The sequence below is a fragment of the Cariama cristata genome, unplaced genomic scaffold (assembly GCF_000690535.1).
Source record: "Cariama cristata isolate BGI_N322 unplaced genomic scaffold, ASM69053v1 scaffold11150, whole genome shotgun sequence".
Lineage (NCBI taxonomy): Eukaryota > Metazoa > Chordata > Aves > Cariamiformes > Cariamidae > Cariama > Cariama cristata.
Window position 1 is genome coordinate 2,396 of NW_009594091.1, and position 18,523 is coordinate 20,918.

General features: G+C 37.5%; 1 protein-coding gene across 1 annotated transcript in view; it reads left to right on the forward strand.

Moving 5' to 3' along the window:
* The window catches only part of LOC104158908 (junction-mediating and -regulatory protein-like), a gene marked incomplete at both ends in the record, with an annotated part of 37,443 nt that overhangs the window by 2,331 nt on the left and 16,589 nt on the right, over nucleotides 1–18,523 (forward strand). The window lies entirely within an intron of this gene.

Consider the following 18,523-nt stretch of genomic DNA (forward strand, 5'->3'; position numbering starts at 1 on the left):
TTTCCCTCTTGGCTCTCAAATTTCTCTTTTCCTTACCTGTTAGTGGTTTACTTAGTCCACAGGAAATGTCTTTCTTTTAAGCAAATACTGATATTGTTTGTCATTGCAATTCTGAGCAAATGAAGCAGTGGATGATGAGTATTGCTTGGTATTTCTGAAGTAAGAGGTTTTTGTACTTTAAGGAAAACCTGCTGAATCCATGTTTCATCTCACATTTTAATTTACTTTTCCATCTGTGCTTGAAGTCTGGCAGTTAGCTGAATCTGCCTGTTAGCTGAATGCAGGAATGATGGTTTCCCATGATTTTAAATGATTTTACCTCTTACAAGAACTTTTGGGGAAAAGGGGAAGTGGTTGAGCAGCACTGGTAACCAAAATGGTATCTAGGAGCATAAAGAATGTGGAAAGTCTTCATTAATCTAAAATTGTGCAAAAAACCAAGTTTAGAACTCTTAAGACCTTGGTGTAGCATCTTAAAATATGTCTCTGTGTTTTATAATTATTTCATATATATCTTTTTTCCTAGGACAAATTCCTCTGTGCAGTTAGAATATTACTTGAGAAATGCTTGCAGTTTCTATTGATTATATTCTTTGGGGTGGAGAAGCAAAGTGAGCAACAAAACCTCTTGTGTTTGCTGTTTCAGCATCCCCTTCTTGGCCATCAGTTGCTTTCAAGAAGTTACATGCAAACCAGTTTATTTTCACAGCAGTTAATAATTGTTGCTTTTTGTAACAGTCATTTTTATCTCAGTCTCGATGATAAACCTTTAATAAGACAGAAGGATGTTGCAAATAGAAACAGATCCAAGATGAGGAAGAAAAATTGTAGAGGAGCTGTGTGATGTGGAATTAATTTATTCTGCATAATTTACGGTTTTAAAATAGCACATATTTTATTTTTTTGAGTAAAATATTAATTCTGGAATAGTTTAGAAAATTAATTTATGTTACTTTATGTTAAAAAACTTGTATTGAAAGAAGCAAATACTGCTCTGCCTCATTTTTGAAAACTACTAAACACTTATTTGGAGCCCTTATTCGGAGCCCTTATTCATTAAGTTTATGCCAGTTAAAAAAGTTCCTTGGGTGCTCAGCTAGAACTCTGAGCTCCCAAATGGAGACATGATACAGGATGAGTTAATGACGAGATAAAAAAGTGTTATTATTTCAATAGAGAGGATGCCACTGAATCCTTATATGGGATTCCAGCTTCTTGGCCAGTATTTCCAAAATCTTAATCTTTGCGTCTAGAAGGCAGAAAAATTTTGCCTCTGTACTCTTGCTCCTGCCAGTTTCCTGTCCTATATTTCCTCTGTGTTCCTCCTGTAAGATGGGAGGAGTTTTTCTAGGCTAATTGTACATGCTTGTAAATTTTTGTCAGTGTAGTAATATCAAAGATGGTGTTGTATCTCTCTGTCAATGCTGCATTGGCAAAAGGTTGAACATAGTCAAGTTTTGCTGATTAAAAAGTGATATTAGTATAAACTATGATTAAAGGGATTTGGTGGCTTAGTCATGCCAACAAACATATTCCATTGTATGCTTATCCTTTTACTTGCTCTTGCATAGCAAGTTGTCGGTTTGGGAAGCCTGTCTTTACATTACATGCCTACTTCAACATCTTTGAATTAATGGCACCGGTGAATATCCCTGTTCCTTCTAGCTCTTAATTGCTTAAATTTGGTGGATGATACTGTATAGGATCTTGAATGGCAGTTGTAAAACTAGTCAGACACTTGCTTTGTTTTCTTGTTGCTCTGTGAAATCTATAAATTCTGGTGTCTGCAGGCAGACTATTAAAGACTGGTATGCATCTCTGTTCTATGTGTGTTCTTTTGAATTGTTTTAATACAGAAGTTCAGAAACACTTTTTAGTGCATGATTAAATTCTGAAGAAATTCTTAGAGCATCTTATTTTCTGTGGCTAACTTAAGACTGCCTTGAGAGTGAGGACCTACTGCTATTTTTAATCTCTTTCCCCGATACAGTGGCATATTTTACTAAGCATGAGAATAGCCCTGAAAACTTTTATTTTGTGTTGGTTGGCTTGATTTTCTTTTGATTCCAAGGGCTAGAAAGGCTAAGGAAAAATAAAAGTAAAAATCCTTCATCTATTTTGTTACAGTAACAACTTATATAAGAAGAAAATGTAGGGTTTTTGACAGAAAGTTTTATGATTGCTTTATTCATTATGATTCTATGTGGGTTTAGTGGGCATGGTGGCATTGGGTGTACGGTTCGACTTGATGATCTTTGAGGTCTCTCCAACCATAACGATTCTATGATTTTCTTCTTAAATCAGTACGGACACGATTTTTTTTATTACTTTTGCCCAGCTTTAGTAGGCAAGTCTTTTTGTTTTGAATGAATGAAATGTGATTGTGAAATCACACAAATTAGTAAGGAATTGGTTCAGTTATAAATCATGGAATTTCACATTTGTTGCTTTCCAAGGGTGTTGTCATGTATATATTTGTTTACATCAAAAAAGTTAAATAATATCCATAGGTTATTCTTTTGTTTTGTTGAATCAGTTTTAATATTTTGGTGAAAAATAATATTTAGAGTCCTCTCAGTAACTAGGAGAATTTTATTACCTTGCTTTTGGTCTTGTGCATTCAGTTCTAAAATACATGAGTATATGGTAGATAGTGGGGCACTGTACCAAAAATGCAAGTTTTCCAAAAGTAAGGCGATGTGTTGCTGTTCAATGATCTACTGCTAGGCACAGTGTGAGTTAAAGAGAGATTCAACATCAAACTTGAAAATGACGCAAAAGTAAATAATACTGGAACACTGAATACTTTTTTGTGGTGTTCTATAACACAAGAAAATTCTAGCAGTAGTATTTCCATCAGAACCAGTGTAACATCTTTCTATGCAAGAAGGAAAGAATACTGAATGCTGTATATTAACTGCAATAGCCAGATTTAGAAGATACCTGGGTATCTCAGGTGAGAAGAGAACACTGGTTCAGATTTAACTTTGGAAGCATGGAGGATTAAAATAAGATAGATTGTGGATTTTTTTTTTTTCCTATTGACATGAATAGAGCAGAGTTAAGACTAATGCTGAGCATTCTGGAAATCCAAGCTATTTTTGTTTGAAGGCTTCTTTTTATGTACTCGTGATCTGCAGTGTTAACGCTTGTTTCCAGTAAAACTGATGTGATTCACTTTTAAATACTTTGTAAATAGGCTGTTTAAGTACTGAACCAGTATTATAAGTTAGTACTGATGAAAATATAGTATGTCAGCAGCTGTAGGGCATGCTCTGTAGAACAAGTGAGTAGCCTCCCAAGTTCTTAGGAGACACCTACATGATACTAGTACTCTGGCTAGTACTTTTGTTGCTGTCCAACCAGAGATAGTTTCTCAATGTGGGATACTTTCTCAAGGTGGTGAACTTGCCATCCCCGGAGGTGTTCAAAAAATGTTTAGATGTGACGCTTCAAGGCATGGTTTAGTGGGCACGGTGGCGTTGGGTAGAAGGTTGGACTTGATGGTCTTTGGGGTCTCTTCCAACCATAACGATTCTATGATTCCTTGTCAGCCATCATTTTTTATCAAATTTGCAGCAGGAGTTAGTAGTTAGTTCTGGTCGGTACAAACTAGTCCTAAGTTAATAAATATCTTAAAGGCTCATCATTTTAGGCATTGGAAGTTCTCACCAGACTCATTCTGCAAACATCAAACCCAATAGCAAGGATACTATGATACATTTTCAGATAAGCAGAATTAAATGTGGAGTAGTTCCCCCATCCCTCTTTCTCCAAATAATAAAAATCTACGTCATATGGATATTTTGTTTTCAGTGTTTCAGTGAGTTTCTGAATTGTGTTCTGTGTAGGTACATCCATGTTACAAGTTAAGCACTTGATGACATGTGATACTGCTGGAAGATGTGGAAGTAAGGTAGAGAGGGCTATATAACTTGAGCTTCTTGGACCCTAATAGCAGCAAGGATAATTAAATATGCAACAGCTTAATCATATGGTGGACTCACAGTTGCTGAAAGTCTAAGATATGATTACGTACCATTTTAAAATACATGCCTTAAAATGACTTCTAGGAATCCTGGATTTGAAGGCCATTAGACCATTCTACCATAGTGTTTGTTTCTCTCTTCAGTCAGTATATTAAAGCCTTCCAAGTCCTAAGCAAAATAACTATTTACCTTTTAATTGGAAATATTTGATCTTTTATCCTTCTTCCATTCGATATCTTCTTGAGTTAAGTGTTTAATCTTTTTCTACCACCCTTCCCTCTTACTTCTGTTTTATAGGTAGCAGCAAATTGTTTCAGAGATTTATAGACTTGTGATTGTACGTTAATTGGATTTTTTTGTATGTTTGTTTTTGACAACCTTTTTATGTTGTCTCTTTTCCAGTCCTAGGGTGATACTTGTTTTGGATTTGAAGTAATTTTTTTTCTTTTTTTCTGCTTTCCATAGTGTACTTGTGACATATATATGTAGATAGACTTCATGCATTGCTCTATTAATGCCTTGTTAGTTTGACAAGAGCTAGCTGAAGATGGTGAATACTATAACTGTATCTGAAAACAGTAGAATGCTTAAAATAATGTACATTTCTTCAAAACATGGAAAAATTATGCATACACAAAGAAAAGGACATCTGCTTGAAAACTTAAGTCTTCTTTGACAGAACTTAAGTCTTACATGAAAAATAAGAGTACATTCTGTAGAATATAGCAATGTTGTTCAGTATGGCCCTTAGTAAGCTTAAACTTAATTTTTGGAAACTGAAGACAGCAGCTTGCCAGTCTCATAGTTCATTTCCTTAGCCAAATACCTTGGAGGAAAAAAGATGAAATAATATATGCTCTGTTTAAACTGCCTAAACTGGGACTGGGGAACCATTTATGTCTTGTAGTTAGGGGAGCATTCAGATGATGAGGTTATTTTATTTGATATTCCCCTTTAAAATATGAGTTGCCTTGTTTCCCTAGATGTAGAGGTAGGCTTTCCTCTGTTTTTGGTTTCAAGTTGTTATAGTTGATATGCAGTTGCAACATTTCATATGCGAGAGTATTTTGAAGAGGTGTGAACAACCTATGTAATAAATACTCTGTAACACATTGTGCTCCTTGCGATTCACAGCTCGCATAATTTCTTAGCTTTTAGAGGTGGTATTGTGTTGTCTTTTCTTTGTGTTTGTCGTCTTGCATATTTTTTCCTTGATTTTTCTAGGATTATCTTCTTTCACTTCAATTGAATGGCCTACCTTCAAGTCAATGCCTTTTAAAACTGCTTTCTTAATCCAGTAACGTTTTTTTTTCTTTCTGTTTCTGGCTGATACAGTATTACCAAGGCAGGCTTAGAATTTGAAAGCAGATTCATTCTAATAATTTCATCTTTTTACATTTCTTTCTATAATATGAGAAAGCACTGCTTACAGATAATCAGTGAGGTTTATGTTATTTGTATATGTAAATATTGCTACCACAGAGCTGAAGAAGGCACTGAAAAGTAGAGGTTTTCAGAAATGCCTGCACCTACATTTTTTCCTCTTTGAGGAGGTGCTTTTAACATTCCTTTTTCAATATTAGTAGAAACATACCATTGCAGTCCGCCAGGATATTACTGTTACTGGAGAGAACTTCAGTCAAAGTGAGGACTCAGTCCAACTAAAGATAAGTTTGCAAAACTTTTTTATCTTTTCAAGAGGTGAGAACAGCCATAAGGAATACGGTAGAGAGAGAAAGAGGATGAGATATGAGGAGAGGGAAGAAGAATGGTGATGTTCTTAAGATACGTATTGACTAACTCAGTGATGTTATATATCTCTACATATCACATCTATACATATCTCACATATCTTGAGCCCTTGCTCAAGACTGCTATCTGCTAAATAAGCAGTGGAATAAAGTAGGATTGTGGGATGTTGAGGCTCTTGCTTTAGTGGTTGAGAGTCCTCTTCCTCATTTATTTTCTCCAGAGAAGAATCGACTACTAACATTTGGTGGTACTGTAATTTTACTCTGGGCAATTCTGTAGTACTACACTGTATTTTTTTAGTATCATACAAAAGCAAGAGAAGCTAATGAACATGTATTGAACTCTGTAGAGGAACCTGCACCTAGAACCTATTTTGTGATTTTGAGGAACAGGAGTATGCAGGAGTTGCCAGTAACATCAGTTACATTGTTTCTCCTCTCTTCCAGAAAACAAACAAGCAAAAAAACCCTAGTTAAATTAACTTTATTTTTAAAATATGTCACAAGTTATTGTTAATTTGCTATGTAGTAAAAGCTTGTAAATAAGATACTCTGCTGTTGTAAACATTTTACTGTGTTAAAAATTGAGTATCTAGAAGTTTTGTTCCGCTACTGGTATTCAGCATAATAGCGCTCTAGGGAAGGGGCGTATGAGGCTGACAGCAACTGTAGGTTTAACTATGTAGTGTATACTGATCTGGATTAGAAGATTGAGGGTTTTTGAGGGAGGGAGCCAAAGTTAATATATATTGGAACAATTTATTTTAATTACTCGTACATCTTGCATGGTACTAACATCACTGTAACCATTCAGAACAAAGATCTTGGATAGTTCACTGAAAAATCCCTGCTTTAAGTGCAGTGCTGTTTAAAAGCAAACATACAAGAATGTTTTAAGAACGATGATGAAAGAATTGTTGTGCCCTTACAGGAAGTAATAGTATGATCTCATCAGTAATCTGCTGGTCATATTTGCTAGAATATGGATTAGTCTTTAAGAGTAGTTGTTGAAGCCCTTGCATGACTTGAAACAGGATTATAAAAATAAAGAAAATAACCCAAATTTGTTGGGCAGCAGATTGGATGATCTCATAGTATCTTCAAGTCATAAGCTGTATAAATTAATAAGGGAAATGTGGTTTTGTTGTAATTAGTTTGTTGCTTAAACTTGCCCAGTTTCCATTTTCTGAAGAATTTGGGCCTGAAATGTGAACCAAACCATTTTTAGTTTGTCTGAAAACTTCATGAAGAATTTTAACACACTGTAGTTAACTTGAAACATCTCCACAAATGTCTCCTTGTTTACTAGCTCTTACTCGTTGACTGTGTGCATTATTATTAGTAACCTCTTATTAGAAGCTCAGTTGTGCAGTTTGGATTTTACTTTTGGATTAACTTTTCTAGTCATAGGCAGAAAGATGTTTTGATGTGAAGACAGCTTCCCTGGCAAGCCAGTTTTTGAAAATCATCATCTGGAGCTCTTCAGAGTAGATGTAAATAGAACGCTGGTGGTGTATCTGCCTATGACTCCGCTCACCAGTTGCAAACATTTTGGCAGAGGTTGTTTTCAGTTAAAAACCTTTTACTGGTAAGACTCTATCTCTGGGTTTCATTTCTATCTATTCTGTTTGTGGTATTTGTATAGTAAAAGTTCTCAATTTTTTTTTTTTTTTGGTTACATATGGGGCAGACAAACATTACCCATTCAGAAAAATCTAAACACTTAGTGAACTAATTTTGCCAAGAGGTTGCTCCTAGCAAAGTGTTACAAAACACTTCCAGTCATTCAGCAACCTTTTTTATTTTTTCTGAAAGTAAATTGAGTACCTCTGCTCCCTTAAATGCATAATACAAACAGAAATTTCCATTATAGTACTTTTCAAAATGCATTTGTCAACATGGCCTTCTTTTGGAAAAAATGCTGTGATATTGGTACGAGGGAGCTGAATGTGGTGGGTTTTTTTTTCTTTGAAAACATTGTTTAAATAATCAATTAGCATTTGTGGTCACTTGCAGACAGTTTATGTGGGTCATCTAAAATTCGTAGTAGCACAACTTTTCACATAACAGCATTACATCATGACTTGTTTTGAGCTACTTTAGGGAGAGAGTATTGTAAAAGGTTTTTCAATAACGTAGGATCATAGATTATTATGTTAGAAGGAAGCTATCTGGGTTTTCTAATTGAACCCCATGCTTAAAATAGAACTAATTTTGATTAGGGCTTTTTTTTTAAAAAAAAAAAAAACAAACCAAACAAAACCAAAAACCACCAAACAACAGACTTTAAATAGTATGGTGTGCTTTATGTCTGTTTTAAGGAAATTTTAGAAAAGAAAAACAAATGTATTAATTCAGTTCTCAAACTTTTGAGGGAGAAAATCTGTAAATCAGTTTTAGAAGTGTCTGAAAGTTTATAATTTTTCTACAAATAGCACTGTGGCTTCAGAGCCCAAATTTTTCACCCTTCGGTAGTGTGATACTTGTTTATAATCATCAGATGTCGGAATTTTAAGTTGTACCATTTTATCACTGTAGAGTAGTGTAATTCAGCAAAAAATCGATATAAGGGAGGAGTTTAAAAAAATCCCAAACGACTTGCAATATTGGAGCTGTTCTGGAAGAGCTGATGAATGGTAATAGATGAATGGTATGTATTATTTCAACTGTGTTTTATCATGCTGCTTTATCAGACATGGATTTTTATTTCTCTATAACATTTAGACTGTGTATCCTTCCCTCTTAATTTCTCCTTGAAAACAGGAACAAAACCAACTCAGACAGGTAACACCACAGAATACAAGTCTGTGTTCGCCTGATGCTAATATAAATTGCTGTTGTTTGAAACGTGCTATCATGAAAGTGATTTAATAGCTTGTTATTTACACAATATTGCTGTTAGAGTAAGAGGAAAAGTAGTGTGTGTGATACAGGATTTCAGGAGTTTCTTGATACATTGTTTAGCCTTTTGTTAGTGGGCTGTAAATGTGTTCTTTCTATTGGGCTCTTTTGAATGTTGTATTCAACTTTTAAATAAAAAACCCCCATTATTTTAGCTTAGAAACTTTAAAAATTGCATTTAGTTATGCAAAATGCTGTTTCCTTCTTAGACCTGTCTTTGCATGATTTCACCATTGTATAAGGTGCTGTAGAAGATGCAACTATATCAGCCTTGAGAAATCACACAGAGGGCCGTTTGAGTTACTTATCAGCTGTTGTCCAGGGTTTAAAGGTGGTTTATCAGCCACGTTGTTGAAAAACTGGATCATCAGCTTGCTAGTGCTGAAAGCCGGGGGTGGTGGGGGGTGGTGGTGGTGTCCTGTCGCTTTCTGTCCTGCCCTGTCAGCTTTCTGTTCCTTCCTGTTGTGCTACTTTGTCCTTGCGGTGTGCTGATTCAACCTAGTAAGTCTCAGTAAATCAATCCGAGAGAAACTAGAGAAATAACTTCCTGCCAGATGCTTGGTTAGTTTGTTGAAGAGTCTGAGAAATAGTAAAACCAGTGCAGTGGAGGAACAGGACACCTGAGAGCAGAAGGAAGAAGGAACCAGGGTGGAGTTAGAAGAGAAGGAAGAGGGGATGCAAAGTGGGATCATCTTTCAATAGGAGCAAGCTATTAGCTCAGCTCAGCTTTAAAAAGTAAATTCACCCGTACCGGTGCTTTGAATCAGGTATTGTCACAATACTTTACCTGCTTTGAATTAGATTTTTGAAAGTCTGACATTTGATTTATAAGACATTTGAGAATATCTGCTACCATGCCAAACGTGCTGTAAAACTGGTAAGAGTACTAGTTCAGTGCTGCTGATATTATTCCCATGAGCTGACTTCAGAGTGAAAGTGATTATACCTCTTAAATTTTTCTTCTTCCCATCAAATGTTCACCTTTGTTTTCATAAAAGAACATTTGCTACTTCAGCAGACTGGGTATTTGGCTTGGCCTATGTCCTGACATTGCAAACCTAATGCAAAGAACAGTTTTAAGAATAGCATTGTAATACCTGCTAAGTAAATGTATTCATTGTATGCAAATATTAGTTTGTTTAGACAGTTGTCAGTTTTGAGGCTCTTGAATATATTTTTCTGACTAATAGGATAGTTCAGAAGCACAGAAGAGGAGGGTCTGTGGACCAAAAGTTAATGTATTTTATGGCACAGCGTGAGCATTTATGTAAAGTATGTTCTCAGTCTTCTGGCTTTGGAATTTTTTTCGGTCAGACTCCTGCAGAAAAAAATTACTTAGAACTCATTAGAACATGTGTAAAGTAAGCTCTTTGCCAGGCCTTCAGGGTGAGGTGTTGCCTAGAAGTCTTTTTGTTCAGAGTTACCATGTTCCCACTGATGAGCGATTCATTAGTGACTTTATCTTTTAGTTATTTTGCCCCTTTCCAAGGGGAGGGAGTCCCAGAGTGCCACAATAACTTTGAAATACAATAAACAGATCTATTTTATTCATCAAATTACATTGCAATATAAATATTTATTTCTGTGTTACTAACAGCAGAAGAAAGCCTAGCACTCCTGTACAATGAGCACTTCTATGCAATTAGCCCTTGTTTGCTATGATTTCTATACCTTATTTGTGGCTATGCTATTCTAAGTAATACACTAAATTCAAACAAATACCTGGTTTTTATAGGCAGTCATTGGGCTTGATAAGGTAACTCAGGAGTGGCACAGCCACATCACACAGTAAGGTAGGGAGGTCAGACAAGTCCCATCTTAAAATAAAAGCAACTTTACCATGATGTTACCCATATGTTTGAGTTGTTTATAGAAAAGGAGATGCATGGTTTCTATTTGTAGACGTCCCTCTCTTGAGCTTTCAGAAGAGATCTAGTGTGCCATACATTGTTGTCAGAGTTGGCAGCTTTAAGCCTGAGCCTTGTGATATTCCAACAAGTTGTGTATATATTCTTACAGTTCTGCTGAGATTTCTGTTTACAGTTTTGGGTGGGAAGAGAGAAGTTGCATTGTTCAGTAATGATGCATACATGGCAATAATGTTTTGGCTTACTTGGCTACATTAAAATACTGCTTCAGTTTTTCTTACTCAGTTCAGTTCTTTTCCTTTTCTTCTATTACAGGTAGTCTATTGAAGTGAGGTGCATTTTGGTAGACAGTTTAAATGAACTTGACAAAAGTAGTTGTTACTGTCCTAGGAGCTGTTAACCAAAGTATAAACGAAGATAGCTGATATAAGTGAAAAGAGGGCAGGTGGCTGCAGTGGGCTGGTCTCAGCCTTCTTGTGTGCTCTTTTGTAGTGGGTTGACCTTGGCCACCAGGTACCCACCAAAGCTGCTCTGTCACTCCCCTCCTCAGCTGGACAGGGTGAGAAAATAGGAAGAAAGGCTTGTGTGTCGAGGGAGATCACTCACCAACTACCATCACAGGCAAGAGACCTGACTTGGGGAAATTAATTTATTGTCAATCAAATCAGAGTAGGGTAATGAGAAGTAAAACCAAATCTTAAAAATGCCTTCCCTCCGGCCCTCCCTTCTTACTGGGCTCAATTGCACTCCCTAATTCTCTGCCTCCTCCCTTTGAGCAGTGCAGAGGGACGGGGAATGGGGGTTGCAGTCAGTTCATCACATGTTGTCTCTGCTGCTCCTTCCTCCTCACACTCTTCCCCTGCACCCATGAGAGACAGACCTCCATGAACTGCTCCAGCGTGGGTCCCTTCCCCGGGGTGCAGCCCTTCAGGCACAGACTGCTCCAGCCTGGATTCCCTGGGGGGTCACAAGCCCGACCAGCAAACCTACTCCAGCCTGGGCTCCTCTCTCCATGGGGCCACAGGTCACGTCAGGAGCCTGCTCCAGCATGGGCTTCCCACAGGGTCCCAGCCTCCTTTGGGCATCCCCCTGCTCTGGCGTGGGATCCTTCCCGGGCGGCAGGTGGGGATCTGCTCCACTGTGGGCCTCCATGGGCTGCTGGGGGACAGCTGGCCTCACCGTGGGCTGCACCAGGGGCTGGCAGGGAATTTCTGCTCCAATGCCTGGAGCATGTCCTCTCCTCCTTCTTCACTGACCTTGGTGTCCGCAGAGCTGTTTCTCTCACATTTTCTCACTCCTCTCTGCCAGCTGATGTTGTGCAGCAGTTTTTACCCTTTCTTATGTATGTTATCACAGAGGCGCAACCACTGTTGTTGATGGGCTGGGCCTTGGCCAACAGTGGGTCGGTCTTGGAGCTGGCTGGCATTGGCTCTGTTGGACTTGGGGGAAACTTCTGGCATCTTCTCAAAGATGCCACCCCTATAGACCCCTGCTATAAAAACCTTGCTACCTACACACCCAATACATCTCTGCACCTGGAAGACAGATCTTATGGAAGTGTTCCTTTTCATTTCTTGTGTTTTAAAGACGCTGTGTTTTACTTTCCAGTATCTTTTTTGGGTTTTGTTTTGTGTGCATGTGTGTTTGCTGTTTGTTTCTCAGAATAACTGCAAACTTTGAACTTGTTTGTTATGTGTGTTTTATGTGTGCATTTGGTTTGATTGTTTTAATTAGCTTGGTCCTTCTGTAAACAGCCATTTGGAAAATACCCCAAAATCCAGACAGTAACTTTTGCAGTGCATCAGCATAGACTTCCAATTCCCTATCTTCAGAAGCCTGGTGGAAAAAATTGGACATTTTTGTCCACTCAGTAGGTGGTTGATTGCTTTATGTACAAATCATAAACTCTGAGGTTTCCAAATAAGTTTAATATGGACTTCACTCATTTATATCTTCTTTTAATCTTAAGAGGTTAGATCGATACAGTGCTGGTTCCAGCACTTCTCATGCTAGGCAGTATTACTTTATTTGTTTATGCTATCCCAACTCTGTATCCATCTTTCATATTCTCTTAGGTGACTTCTGCACCAACAGTAAAATATATTTTAGATATGTATTGGAGAGTCAGGCTTTGGTCCATTACTGGGGCATTCACCTGTTACAATAATGCAAATGGTCTTTTTATTCTACAAAAGTAAGGATTGTTGATGGCAATGCAGTTGTGCAAATGGGAGGCTAAATGTCCTGGCAAGGCTTAATCTTTTAACCACAACAGGTGACATTTAAATACAGGACCATGTGTGTAAGAGAGAGAAAAGCAGTTTGCCTGCAGTACAGATTTCATGTAGTTGAGACTCTTGCTCATTATCAGGACATATGGGCGTGTGATTGCTTTTCACAAGATTTTTTTCCTTTGTTTAAAGATAACCTAAAAAGAGAGAGAATAGAATGTGCTTAAAATTGTTTCTGATGCAAGAAATTGCAGTCTAAGTTCAGTTCCTACAATTTTGCATAAAAATTTTATGTATTCTGGAGCTTTACTTCTTTGGAATTCATTGTCTGGAGCTCATTGCAGACTGTTGCAAGTGTATCAGCGGGAGGGTTTGGTATTTTGCTCTTAGGACTGCTGTTTAGTGGAAAGGATGGAGTATCTGGAAACTGTCTGCAGTACTGCACTTCTCCCTGAAAACAACTATCCATAGTTTTACCTGTGATATGAAATACACTGGCTCAATTAAAAATCTTTAGAATTATTCCTGGAAATGGTGAGTGATACTTCTGAGAATCTAAATTCATAGGAAAACAGGGTGTTCTGTAATTACTGTTATTCCAATAATATGAAGAAACTTAGGAAGATACTGAAAAATATCTTTATAGCCTGTTTTTAGCTAAAAATGGGTATGTGTCATATTGCAATGTTTTTATAAAATACACAAAATAGGAATAATGGGCAAAGTTTTGGGAGTAATAGCAAAGGAAATATGAGACTCAGCTCTTCAATGATTAAATCAAGCTTTGGATTATGCTCCCAACTGAGGTCAAGCTGCATGCAATTACACTATCTGCTATAAAGTTTCTAAAGCTTTATGGACAAAATATTATTTTTTTAAAAAACACTGAAGACAGAAATAATCTTTGTTTATATAGTTCATTTATATGTACAGTTATATTGAAAAAAATGTGTTTCCTGCTGGTTAGAGTCTATCTGCATAATAGTTGCCTAAAATATATGGATTCATTTAGTTGTGAACAATGTAACATCTGTGAAACATTCTTAAAATAAATGCAGTATTCAATGGGTGTAGCGCAAGTCAGGCCTGTACAGGATGTTACTCTACCCTTCTCCACCCACTTCTTTGAATAATATAATTAAAAAATTGTGAAAGTCAGAAATTCATACCGAGACTATTGAAGTAAATGAACAGTAACACTGAATCTCTGTGCTGAGAATTAATCATGAGTGGAGCATAAAACATGCCACAAAAATTGTTCATGTGTTTTATGTTAACACCTTGAAAACTGTATGGTTTTAAGGTACCAGGTTGGTTTAGGCATTCGGCCAGTTTAACCAATGTCTCCATCTTACTAAAAGGGATTAGCTACATTTTCATGTTTCTAATATTGTGTGTTGTCTAGGTACTGCTTGTGTAAAAATTGGAACATGCACAGTTAAACTACCTGTGAGTCTATGGAGGGCCTGGTTTGCCTCATGACATTATTAATTCAGTGGACTCTGTGCTAGACCCAGTGTTACTGTTGTTCGGTAGTCTGAATACTGTCTGGATGCCAGCCAGCTAAAAAAATGTTTCAGCTGACTTTCATCCAGAACAGGAAAGCTTCCATCAGACTGCTTCACAGAGTGAATGGGAGAGGTCCTCTGTGCAGCCAGTTTAGCACCGTCTGTCTCCTATATCAGTGCCCCTTTAGGACTGGTGGCAATAAAGCAGCCTGGGCTCTTCATCAGGCTTACAAGGCTCCGTCTAGAAGCAGAATCAAAACTGTCAGTCTTTTGTTCATACAACACCATATTGGTGAAGACCTGGTGATTGGTAATCACGTTGATTCCAAAAAGTGAGAGAATAGTCTCACCCTTCTGTATTCCTTTAAACCATGTATATGGACTCATACAATCATTTAGGTTGGAAAAGACCATTAAGATCATCGAGTCCAACCGTTAACCTAACACTACTAAGTCCAGCAATAAACCACATCCCTAAGTGCCATGTCTGCACAGCTTTTAAATGGCTCCAGGGATGGTGACTCTACCACTTCCCTGGGCAGCCTGTTTCAATGCTTGACAACCCTTTCGGTGAAGAAATTTTTCCTAATGTCCAATCTAAGCCTCCCCTGTCACAACTTCAGGCCATTTCCTCTTGTCCTATTGCTTGTTACTTGGAAGAAGAGACCGACCGCCACCTTCCTACAACCTCCTTTCAGGTAGTTGTAGAGTGTGATAAGGTAACCCTTCAGCCTCCTCTTCTCCAGACTGAACAACCCAGTTCCCTCATCAGATTTGTGCTCCAGACCCTTCACCAGCTTTGTTGCCCTTCTTTGGACACACTCCAGCACCTCAATGTCTTTCTTGAAGTGCAGGGCCCAAAACTGGACACAGCACTTGAGGTGTGGCCTCACCAGTGCCGAGTACAGGGGGGCAATCATTTCCTTAGTCCTACTAGTCACACTATTCCTGATACAAGCTAGGAAGCTATTAGCCTGGGCATGTATCATAACTACAATTTCAAATGCATATCATAATTTCTCTATGTTGTTCTTTTTCAAAACTGGATTTTTCCACACTTCTTCAGTTTCTTCTTTCTCTCATGTAAGCTTTAACCCAGGTGAAATTGAAGGCAGTAATTTTATCGTTGTTGATCTGACAGGACAAAATAATTTCAGTGTGCTTTTGAGCTGGTTTGCAGCCTTTGTAGAAAAGGTTAATGTTTGGATGTTTTTCATCAAAATGCTGTCTGAATGAGCCTGTGGAAGAACATGTTAATAGATGGATGGGTGTAGTGAGGCTGTATGTAACCAGTGTTCACAGGTTGGTAACCTTCCTACCTCTTTGAAGACTATCCCTATTCAATAGCCCTTTGGTCTTTACTCCAAACCAAATAAGGTGATACTCTTTGGTTTCCAAATCAGTTTTCATGTTTTGTTACACCTTTTCTGGCAAGAGTAGTTTAAATGAAATTTAATCACCATTTTCATTCAGAAAGGTCTTCATTAGGCACAGGAAATGGATTCTCTGTGCATCATTACCTTTGGAAGGAAGAATGGTTGCTTACTTTGCGTTAATAATTTAAGAATATGTATATACTATATGAATAACATGCCCTCACTTATTTTTCTTTTTTTATTGGGGGTTTGGTATTTCTGAAGGTGTTGAGGATTAGGTTTAGGATTGGGGTGACCCTAGCAGCAGACCAAATAGAACTGGACATGGCCAAGACCTTGAAATGATGTCCATTTACTTATCTTCTGTATGTGCAGGAATGTAATGATAATTCATTACTTTATTCATACTGTTTCCAGTGATGGACATGATTTTCACTAACAGCCAACTAATTATAAGTAGATACTTGCTTTTAGTGTCCTTAAGATGTCTTTGTACTATAATGATGGTCATAAAATCGAAATGGTCCTTCACTTCCCAGCACTTTCATTCCAACTTCTGCGAAGTTGTGACTGTCTTTCAGAATATCGGAACTATTAAATAGACCTTCAGAATGGTGTGTAAAGGGGAAAAAAATACCTCTGCATGGTATTGTTCTGTTTTTGGAATGAGATTACTTAAGATTCTCATTTAAATGGTGATAAGTTTTCTCTAATTTTTGTCATTTTTTTGTTGCCCTGTAGCATTTATATCCTAGTAGAATAGTAGGGTTTCATGATAAAACAAAGGTGTAGATTTATTTAATAAGAAGATATTAATAGCCTAAGCAACTAAAAGGAAATTAATACTACAGTGTGTTGTAGAGCTGCTGCTAGTACTAGAGACCCTTGCAATGGGTGGCTTGAGTAGAAAGGTTTGTTTTTTCAGTACCTTGACAGAAGGATAATTACAGCTTTGGGACTGCAAGAGGGTTTTCTGATAGTGCCAGGGGGAAATAGGAGAAGGCTTGAGTATGGAAACTCTGTTTTTAGGCACTAGCAACACAAAAGGGGAGCTGAGGAAGAAGGTGGCTTTATAGACTAGATGGTTAAAACAGCTAGTGGGCTGGAATAATGCATGAACTCCATAGAGGCTTAGGACTCAAACCCAGGAGCATCTGAGATGACTTCTGTCTCTATAACTGCAGGTTATGTTATGTGTGTTTAACCCTGAAAGTTCATAAAATGTCAGTTTTACGGACTGTGAGCCACAAACCACTACCTGGTACTCTCAGTGAGAACTCAAATGCCACAAAATATTATGTGCTTCTGGAAGACAGAAGAAGGGCATAGCAAATGACCTTGCAATAGGAACAATTTCCTAAGTGAAATTGTTTAGGTAATACAACAATTTGCCTGATGCTGCTCGGGAGTGTCACATCTGCTCTACACCATCTCTCCCAGATGTTTCATCTCTGCTAAGCCTTGCTGAGGGAAAGCTCATCCTGGCTTGTCACCTGACAATTATTTTAATACTAAACATGTAAAAAAAGCTACTACGAGCCTCTCTGCATTCTGCTCTGTGTCCTCTCTCTAATCTTGGCTGATCTTTAGTGCTTCAAAGGAAGCACAGGTGGGTTTATGGGAATCTTCAGAAGCAAACTTTGTATTATGAAGAAAGAGAGAATTTTTCTTATCCAGTCGGGTAACTGAAACATAGCATAGTAATATAAATGTAATGGAGCAAACTCAGTAGACAGTATGGTAATCAAGACTTCAGTTGTCTGTTCTGGGATATAAGTGAACCAGACACCAAAGGACTGTTGACCAAAGCTTCAATTTCTAGTCCGCACTTTCCTGTTTTGTCTTCCAGTTACAATACTTGATGCAGTTGTGTATACTGAGAAGATTTCATGTAGGCTTGTCATACAACTTGAATGAACAGATAGAAGAAAAAATGTGCTTATTCCGTAGTGTTCCTAATCTATGTTAAGTTTAAATGAAGCTGAACTGTGAATATATGCTTTTGAGATGATAATATAAATGACAGAAGACTTTAACTTTGACAATTGCATAAGAAGGGAGTTAATTTCAGATAAACTTGTCTTTGTAAATACATCAAGTACGCCACATGTCTGTATGAGATTAGTGTTTGTTAAACAGTTGAATAATTTTTTCAGAAATGGTAAAAGATTTCCAGCAGCATGTGAGGTATGCCCAGGCAAATGCCCCAAATAGGTGCAAGACAAGCATATAAATTAAAAACATACATTGTAGCAAACTTGTACAAACAGTTGAATTTTCAGCTTCCTAAGAACTGAAGGAAAGAATGGACAGACTTTGATGTTGTGTTTTCTTTTATGATTAAAACATAAATTAAGTATTTTTTAAAGCTTGTAATACTTAGATAATTTCCTTTTTAAAAAAAATCTAATGAAAACTTGGTGCATTTGAAATTTCATGCCTAAACTGTCTAGGCTAAAGTCATAAAGAAGGCAAAATTACCAGAAACACAAGTCACACTTTTGTTTCATATAGATCCTTCTCTGGAGCTGCACTGATATAATGGGGCCGTGTGAGTCCAAAGTACAGACAGGAAAAAAACCAACCAACCAAACACCAAAAAACCTAGAAAGATCAAAATGTGACTTCTGCTCTTTTGTCTCCTTTCGTATCGTTCCTTGCCCCACCCTCCTCAACAACAGGAAGTGGGAAAAGTGTGAAGTAGCATATGTGGTTACTGCATTGTAGATTCTTGTACAAAGTTGCTTTTTGTGCTGTCTTTGTGCTCATATTTATGACCTTCCAGAGATTTTTGAAAAGAAAAAGTCAGTAGGACTGCTGCATATTTAAGGTTATCCAGAGACGTGCTCATACTTAACTGGCTAAATTCAAGATGGGGGGGGGGGGGGGGGGTTAGAAT